The sequence below is a fragment of the Vipera ursinii genome, assembly GCF_947247035.1.
Source record: "Vipera ursinii genome assembly, chromosome: Z".
NCBI classification, from domain to species: Eukaryota; Metazoa; Chordata; class Lepidosauria; order Squamata; family Viperidae; genus Vipera; species Vipera ursinii.
Genome location: NC_139517.1, coordinates 79,149,348 through 79,158,452, shown reverse-complemented (window position 1 = coordinate 79,158,452; position 9,105 = coordinate 79,149,348).

The following is a 9,105-nucleotide window of genomic DNA, read 5'->3' as shown; positions in this document are numbered from 1 at the left end:
ACCTCCATCCCTACTTAGGACAACAGAGGAAATTATGTAGCAATACAATTTAATAGTATTTTATAATCTTTGCAGTTAAATCTCATTAAAATGAATGAAATTGTAATTAATATTTTACAATGCTTTGAATAGGAGATGATTATGAATATAACTTCCTCTAATATCTAAAGAACAAGCTAATATTTAAAGAACAAATAAGAGAAAATTAGAAAAGAAAAGCAAGGAAAAATTAAATAGATCCTACCTAGCAAGATCTTAGAAATATCAATCATAAATAAGATCTTTTTGCAGATTTACAAAATTAAAATTATTTCTCCATGATTGGGAGAGGGATTGGGGTTTATACATTTTAAGAATTATTTTGCAGTTGTAAAACAAAAAATGGTTTAGTCCATGTAAAGGTAAAGGTTCCCCCGCACATGCGTGCTAGTCGTTTCCGACTCTAGGGGCCGGTGTTCATCTCCATTTCAAAGCCGAAGAGCCAGCGCTTGTCCAAGGACATCTCCGTGGTCATGTGGCTGGCATTATTTATTATTATTTATTAAATTTGCATGACTAGACGCCAAAGGCGCACAGAACGCTGTTACCTTCCCACCATAGTGGTCCCTATTTTTCTACTTGCATTTTTACATGCTTTCGAACTGCTAGGTTGGCAGAAGCTGGGACAAGTAACAGGCGCTCACTCTGTTTCGCGGCACTCAGGATTCAACCCGCCAAACTGCCGACCATCTGATCGACAAGCTCAGCATCCTAACCCACTGAGCCACCGCGTCCCCTTTTTTTTTGCAGATTTACAAAATTACAATTATTTCTCCATGATTGGGAGAGGGATTGGTTCCCCTGCACACACGTGCTAGTCATTTCCAACTCTAGGGGCTTGTGCTCATCTCCATTTCAAAGCCGAAGAGCCAGCGCTTGTCCGAAGACGTCTCTGTGATCATGTGGTCAGCATGACTAGACGCCAAAGGCGCACGGAACGCTGTTACCTTCCCACCGTAGTGGTCCATGTTTTTCTACTTGCATTTTTACGTGCTTTCGCACTTTCAGATAAATGTATAGACAATTAATACCAGTAGTACTGACTTTTTCCCCCAGTGTAACTATCCATACTCTAGAGTAAAATAAAATAATGAAATCAAAGTGATTTAGATAAAGCTATGAATTCCAGATGAGCCAATGCCCTTAAGAAGAAAACAAAGAAAAGTAGGCATTAGCCACTCGGGCTTTTCTAGCCCAGCCTCCCTGTACTTGGGGTCTTTCAGATACCCCACCCAGCCATCATTGGTTCTTCTGCCTGGGGATGGGAAAGGTTGTCCAATGAAACTATATAGAGAAAAGATGATGTACTCTTTGATGATCTATATCAGGGCTTTTCAACTTTTTCACCCATTGTACCACTTTTAGGATATGGCAACATCAGAGTACCACCAGTCGCCTAGCAAGGTGTCAAAAACTTGATGACCAAAAAAAGGAAAAAAAGTCATAAAGTACAGGTAGTCCTCGACTTACAACAGTTCACTTAGTGACTGTTCGAAGTTACAATGAAAAAGTGCCCCCCAAGCCACAGCTGAGCAAGACAACTGCCTGCCCGCCTGGTGGCACTCTTCCTCCTGTCCGAGGTTTTCATTGCTGTGAGCATTTCTGTTGAGGATTTGCAGTGTGGGGTGTGTGTGTTTGATTTTTATTTCCCCCCCTGCTGGGTGGTTGCAGCAGGTTTTCGTCACTTCACCTGACCCTGGAACACTGTGACCGTCATAAATATGAATCAGTTGCCAAACATCTGAATGCATCTGAATGTAAATCACAAGACCCTGGATATGCTGCAACATTCCAGCTGATCGGCGCTTCTTCTGGGCTCAGCAGACATGCCAGGATCAGCGCTGATCTCCAGCAGGAGCCTGGCACTGATCCTGGCTCTTCCGCTGAGCCCTGACAGCCCTGCAGCTCCAGCAATCTCTCACTCAGGGTTGTATGGTGCTGCCACTGATTCAGCTCATTACCCCCCCCCCGGTACCACTTTTCTAGGCAGGTCACGTACCACCTGCCAGGTGCCAATGTACCACAGGTGGTACCCGTACCACTGGTTGAAAAGCCCTGATCTATATCAATCTTGATATATACATCAATACATTTTTTAAAATACGCATAGAATGCACGTTTTAGATTTAGTATAGAATATAGGGAAGGAGAAGACCCTGTCTCCTCTGTTTCAAGGGTTCATGGGAGAAGATGTGATTAACTGAGAAATGTAATTCGTGAGACTGCAAAGAGTAATGGACTAGGAAGAAATCTTCCATCCCTGTGTTGAATGCAGGAGCTGGCAAGGTAAAAAGTGCTGACCTCACTTCCCTGCCTCCTCCTGCATTTGCTCTCTTGCACTAGTGCCCATGTACTATGTCCATAAATATATTATTCTGTGTTCCTGCCAGCCCTGGACTAATAGGCCTAATGCTTCCTGAGGAGCAGTCCAAAGCTGCATTAGCCGCAGATGTTTGATTGATTTAAAACAAAGAATCTGACCGCCAGGCTGCTTTATATGAGTTTCTCTTCCTGTCACTTTGCCTGTAGGGTTATCTCTGAAATGCAATTAAGGTGCTTAAAAGTACATTTTCAGGAAGATGCAGAATTGATGATGATATCTGTGCCAATGGGTGACTCCAAATGATTAGAGCAGCAAGGGACAAAGTCCTGCCCTACCCTTCGCAGTCCTGTTTGAAACTCAACTCCCACCTTTACTACATACTTGGCTTCTGTAAAAATAGAGGGCAGGGATCAAAGAGCCTCCCTCCTTCCCATTAAGAAAACTTTACATTAGACATTTCATGCCACTTAGATAGCTGTGGACTCTTGATCTTTTTGTTCATTTATTATTGGAAGTTAAATGTTTCTCTAATTAGATGTTGATGTAGGAAGTTAATGGCTGTAGAAATTTCACTCACTTACTCTGTTTCTGACATTTACCCTCCCTGCTTGTATCTCCTCTTTTTATAAGGAATCAACTTGTGTTTTTAACTCTGACAGAGACATTTAAGTAATAGGCTTCTGTCTGGATTCAGAATTACTCTATCTGCAGTAACTGTGGCAAGTCAGCTGTCAATAGCACTAGCGTTAACCTCAGAATTGCTATTATCTCCCCCTAAGAAATTGTCTTCTACACCACCAGAATCCACTACTGACAACCATCCCCAAAGGCATCCACGGGATCAGAGGCTTATATTACAACACCACTCCAGAGGCTCCACCTCTTTTAGTCATGATTACAATGTTATGATTAAAACACAAAAAGGATAGTCCAGGGGTCGGCAACCTGAAACAGTGAAAGAACCACTCGGAACCGGTTCCCTAAAAAAAACAAACCCGGGGAGCTGCAGAATGTCTGCGCGCGCACATGCGCACAACAGGGGGCTTGGTTGAAGAGTAGAGCCGCCCTAAGGCGAGACATGCACTGGCCCTGCCCCCATCCAGCTCTGGTATGGATGGCTCTGCCATCCTGGCTTCTCTTCCCCTTGGAAAAGACTGCTCCGAGGGAGTGGAGGAAGAGGCCTACGGGGAGAAGGAGCTGCTGCAGCAAATCTTCCGAGGCTGCTGCTCGGACTTGCCTATCTCAGCTTGCTGTGGGATTTGAGGGTTTTTGTGGGATTTTTGCATGCAGTTTACTTGGGGGAGGAGGAGGAGGAGGAAGGGCGGAGCAGCGGGGGGAATAGGGCAGAGAAACGAAAGGCAGATGAGGAGCGCTCCTCCCTCCCTCTCCAAGGCAAGCTGCCCTCCTCTCCATCCTGCGCCCCCTCTCCCGAAGAGTTTAGCTGGCAGTTTGTCAGTCACCGCTTTTCCTCCTCCCCCTCCCCTTCCCCATTCCGGCTTGAGCACAGAGTTTGTTCCAGGTGAAATGGGGCGCTTCTCCCCCGCCACCTGTTGTTTCTCTTCCTCTCTTCTGCTTTCATTGTTTAAGTTTGCCTGCTCGGCTTCTCTCCAGCCATCCAATAGCACGGCTCCTCCCTCCTGCAAGCCTCGAGCTCGCCGGCCCTCTCTTTTTCCTGCAATTCCCTCATCATCATAAAAAATAATGAAAGGCATGAGAGATGGCAGCAGCATTTTCGCACGAGGAGAGCCCGAGGAGGGCGCAGCAGGTGGAAAAAGGGCTGCTGCCGACTCGCCCAACTCCCTCCCCACCCCACTCTTTCGCAGTAGGGCCGTCCGGCCCTTTTTCCACCTGCTGTGCCTTCCTCGGGCTCCCCTCTTCCGACCACGCTGCTGCTGTGTCGCCCGACTCCCTCCCCACCCCACTCTTTCACAGCAGGACCGTCCGGCCCTTTTTCCACATGCTGCAAATTTGTTGGGCTCTCCTCCTCCAAACACACCACTGCCGTCTCGCCTGCCTCTCTTTACACCCCACTCTTTCGCAGCAGGGCCGTTCAGGCATTTTTCCACCTGCTGCAACTTTGTTGGGCTCCCCTCCTCCAAACACACCACTGCTGTTTCGCCCGACTCTCTTTCTACCCCACTCTTTCGCAGCAGGGCTGTTAGGCTGTTTTTCCGTGTGCTGTGCCTTCCTCAGGCTCCCCTCCTCCAAACACACCACTGCCGTCTCACCCGATTCTCTTTCCACCCCACTCTTTCGCGGCAGGGCCGTTCGGCCGTTTTTCCACCTGCTGCAACTTCGTTGGGCTCCCCTCTTTCAAACACACCACTGCAGTCTCACCCAACTCTCTTTACAGCCCACTCTTTCGTGGCAGGACTGTTCGGGCGTTTTTCCACCTGCTGCAACTTCATTGAGCTCCTCTTCCAAACACACCACTGCAGTCTCGCCCGACTCTCTTTCCATCCCACTCTTTCACGGCAGGGCCGTTCAGGCGTTTTTCCACCTGCTGCAACTTCGTTGGGCTCCACTGTTTTGCCCAGTGAAGTCAGGAGAGAGTTGGTTGAGATGGCAGTGGTGTTTGGAGGAGGGGAGCCTGAGGAAGGCGCAGCAGACGGAAAACTGGCTAAACGGCCCTGCTGCAAAACAGTGGGGTGGAAAGAGAGTCGGGCGAGACAGCAGTGGTGTGTTTGGAGGAGGGGAGCCTGAGGAAGGCACAGCACACAGAAAAATGGCCAAACAGCCCTGCCACAAAAGAGTGGGGTGGAAAGAGAGTCGGGCGAGATGGCAGTGGTGTGTTTGGAAGAGGGGAGCCTGAGGAAGGCGCAGCAGGTGGAAAAACGGCTGAACGGCCCTGCCGCGAAAGAGTGGGGTGGAAAGAGAATCAGGTGAGACGTCAGCGATGTGTTCAGAGGAGGGGAGACCGAGGAAGACGCAGCAGATGGAAAATTGGCCCACTCCCCTTTCCAGCAGTCCTCCAGTGTCTTCCTCCGCTGCCGCCATGTGGAGTCCGAAGAAGAAGTTCAACCAATCAATTCAAACTTCGTGAGTTTTTTTTCGTGAGAAGTTTGAATTGATTGGTTGAACTTTTTTAGTCCCACTTTTTTTTTTTTGGACTGCACATGCCGGAGGACTGGGAGCCGCAGGAGACGGCTGAAAGAGCTGCATGCGGGTCCGGAGCCGCAGGTTGCCGACCCGTGGTATAGAGCTTCAGTTGTGATGGTGTAATGTTTTAATCATTTCTTTCCTTGATCTTCCCACATAAATCTCTTCCCTTCCCTTCTTTTAAAGAGAGAGCAAGATAAAGTAGATGGATTATAAATCATAAGACTGTATCTTTATATTTCATTTTAATCTCCTTTAGTGACATAAATAATGCCACAGTGCAGGCATTCTAGAAATTAAGATATCTGGTAAGCTTAATAATCTACATTCATTATCATTATCTGCTTCCATCAGCTCCTTAATGAAGGCCCTTTGATGAAATGTGAAATTGCACACAATTCAGAATTCAAGTACTTCATGCTGCTCCCACAGAAGATGAAAGAAGCCACATTATTTAGCGTACAGCATATCATACATGGACTAGTAATATATGTTAACAGTCATGTTATAGTGGATTGTGTGGCTTCCAGAACTATATGATGCTTGTTCAATCACAGAAAACATTTTAAATAATGATACATCATGTAACTTTCTAGGCGACCGTGCCTTGGTTGTTTGAGATGATAGGAGATGAATTCTAAATCTAACTTCTTTTGGCTAGTCTGGAGAGGAATTGGATGTAGATTTTTTTAAACATTTTTTTTAAATCTCCCTTACTATTTAGCTAAGAGAATAGTATCTACATGGAAAGTTAGAGGGAACTCACCATGTTGACATGGTACACTTGGATTTTGAAAAAGACGTGGAGTGTTCTTCATCAAAGATTCTTGAGTAAATGGTGATTATGGGATAAGAGGATCAATCCTATTGTCAATTGCTTACTGCAATGTATGTCAGCAACTTTTAAGTCGTGGTCTTTAACTCCCAGAATTTTCCAGCCAATAAGTCCACGTCTTAAATTTCTGAGGTTGAGAAACACTGGCGTAGTGGTTAAAAAACAGAAAGTAAATAATAGGAACAGAGATAGTTCTTGACTTACAACTACAACTGAGCCCAAAATTTCTGTGGCTAAGTGAAATAGTTGTTAAGTGAGTTTTGCCCCATTTTACGACCTTTCTTGTCACAGCTGCCACATCTGAATCACTGCAGTTGTTAAGTTAGTAACACAGTTAAGTGAATTTGACTTCCCCATTGATTTTTAACAGTCATAAATGTGAAAAATGGTCATAAATCACTTTTTTTCAGTGCCGTTGTAACTTTGAACAGTCACTAAATGAAAGATTGTAAGTCGATGACTAATGTTACATGGACAATGTTCTCAATGGATGGAAATCAGAATGGAATCAGTCAAGATTTTGTGCTAGTACTGGTCTTTATTAATTTATTCATGAATAATGAGGGGAGGACTGATCAGATTTGCAGATGATAATCAAATTATTCAGGTACCAATTGCACCCATTCTTGTAAATTTTGCTCACAGTCATTCATGAGTTAGTCATCTATCATTTGGATTATTGAACATATTCCACATGGGGTTACCCTTGAAGATTTGTAGGATACAATTAATCTAGAATGTGGCAATGTAAATAATTATGGAGAGAAATTTTATGAAGACAAATTTCTTTAATTTCTATGTTTATGTTCTGTTATTATGTTCCAATTTTTTTTTGGTTTTTAACTTTGTTGCTAGCTGTCCAGAATCATGTAGAACTGGGTAGCCATATACTGTAAATTGAGGAAACAAGCAGATAAATGGTGCCCAAATAGTTTAATAAAATATCAGCTGAATATGGAGTAGATATTTTAAAAAATCCATGCTTGGTATCATTAAGAAAGAGATTGAAAATAATTCTGCCAACATTGTAACACTCAGATACAAATGTGTGCTATTTTTGTATCTGGAATACTTTGATCACTTCTGGTACCACATCTGAAAAAAGATACAATAAAACTAGAAGACAGAAGAGGAGGATAACCAAAATAATAAAGGGGTTCAATCAATCACCTTGTCTACGAGAAAAAACTAGAACAGACAAGATTCTTTAGCTTAGAAAATATGGGACTGGAAGGGAACCCGTCTGAGATACATAAAAAGTACATAAACATAATTGACAAAGTAAAGCTGTTTCTCAAAACATAGAGCCATAGGTCATTCATTGAAGTGATTGGAAGGTGCTTTAGAACAGACAAATGGAAGTATTTCATCACGCAGCTCATTCATTATTACATGATAATACAGTAAGTTTGTGCCCATTAACCTTTAAAGTTTGCAGTGCCCAATCTTGTTCATGCAAAACATTTCATCTGATAGCCTCCCCCACTCCTTGCTTGGATCATGACCCACCCACTATTTAAAAGAGTAAGAAGAATCAACACAATTTTTTGAAAGAATTTTGTTCTAATGTTCAATAGTTGTTAGTGTTTTGAAATTCTTCCTAAAGTTTTTTTCCCAAAACTTTGTTTATAAGTTAAATCTATTGATTCAATTGTTAGCCCCTGAAGCCTCTGAAATAACATTATGTATGTGGCAATCATCCAAGTCACTGGAAAAAATGATTGGGTTTGCCTGTTAAACTTCAGGCTAAAAATGAAATATAGAAATACCTGCTTCTTTCAACTTGTCTTCATTAGACAGGGTTTATAGGCCCTTCATACTTTTTGTTATTGTTTTCTGTCTTAAATTATGATGTCAAAAATTGAATAGTATTTTAGACAAATGTCAGAACTGTAAGCTGTCCAGAGCTACAGGCCACAACTGTAACCATCTAGAGTTGCTAGGTTGAGATGGGAAGCCATAGAAAACAAGCAAGCAAATAAAAATCATAAGAGGACATCATGCTTCGGTGACACTCTTTAAAATTGTCATAAGCTTTTTTTAGTACTAGCATCACACTATTCACACATGTTTAATATATGGCCTACAACACTGGTTCTCAATCTTCACCCCATGTCCTTTTGTGGCCATGGACTATGGTCATGGACCACCAAGACCTCACTCATGATTTAAATCATATCATTTCTCTAAGCCTTCACAGATCCCCTATGGACATCACAACCCCCTAGAGTCTGTGGACCACAGGTCTACAAAATGTTTACCTTTTACATATGCTCTGCTTGAATGAGCTGTTACTAATATTAACTCTTTTTTAAAGGTTATTCTTATGATGGGCATGTGTCACTTTTGGCCCAAATTTGTCTTGAATCCTTTTGCTAACTTCTAAGAAATATAAACTCTACTCAATCTGCAAATCTGAAGTGCTTCCCTTCAATTATTGCATTCAAACCATTTGAAAAGGTTTTGAATATCACTGAACACTAACTCTAATTTTGTGGCTACCACTTGATATGTTTCTCCAACCACCAAGGAGGAAGAGGGGATGAAGGAGAAAAGAAAAAAAAATTGTATTTTGAAACCTTATAAATCCTACCTTTTAGCAAAGATTGATTTCATGCTCATTTTATTTCTTTCTGTTCTTCATCCCCCACCTTTTTTGTTACATTAATTATTTTGAATTTATTTTTTTCAATATTTTTCCAAAGATTCTAGTGCAGGCTTGACCCCAAATGGAAGTTGTGGGTCTAAAGATTTCAAAATTCTAAATTCAGTTAAAATAATATGCCATTTGTGATACATCATTGTGCTC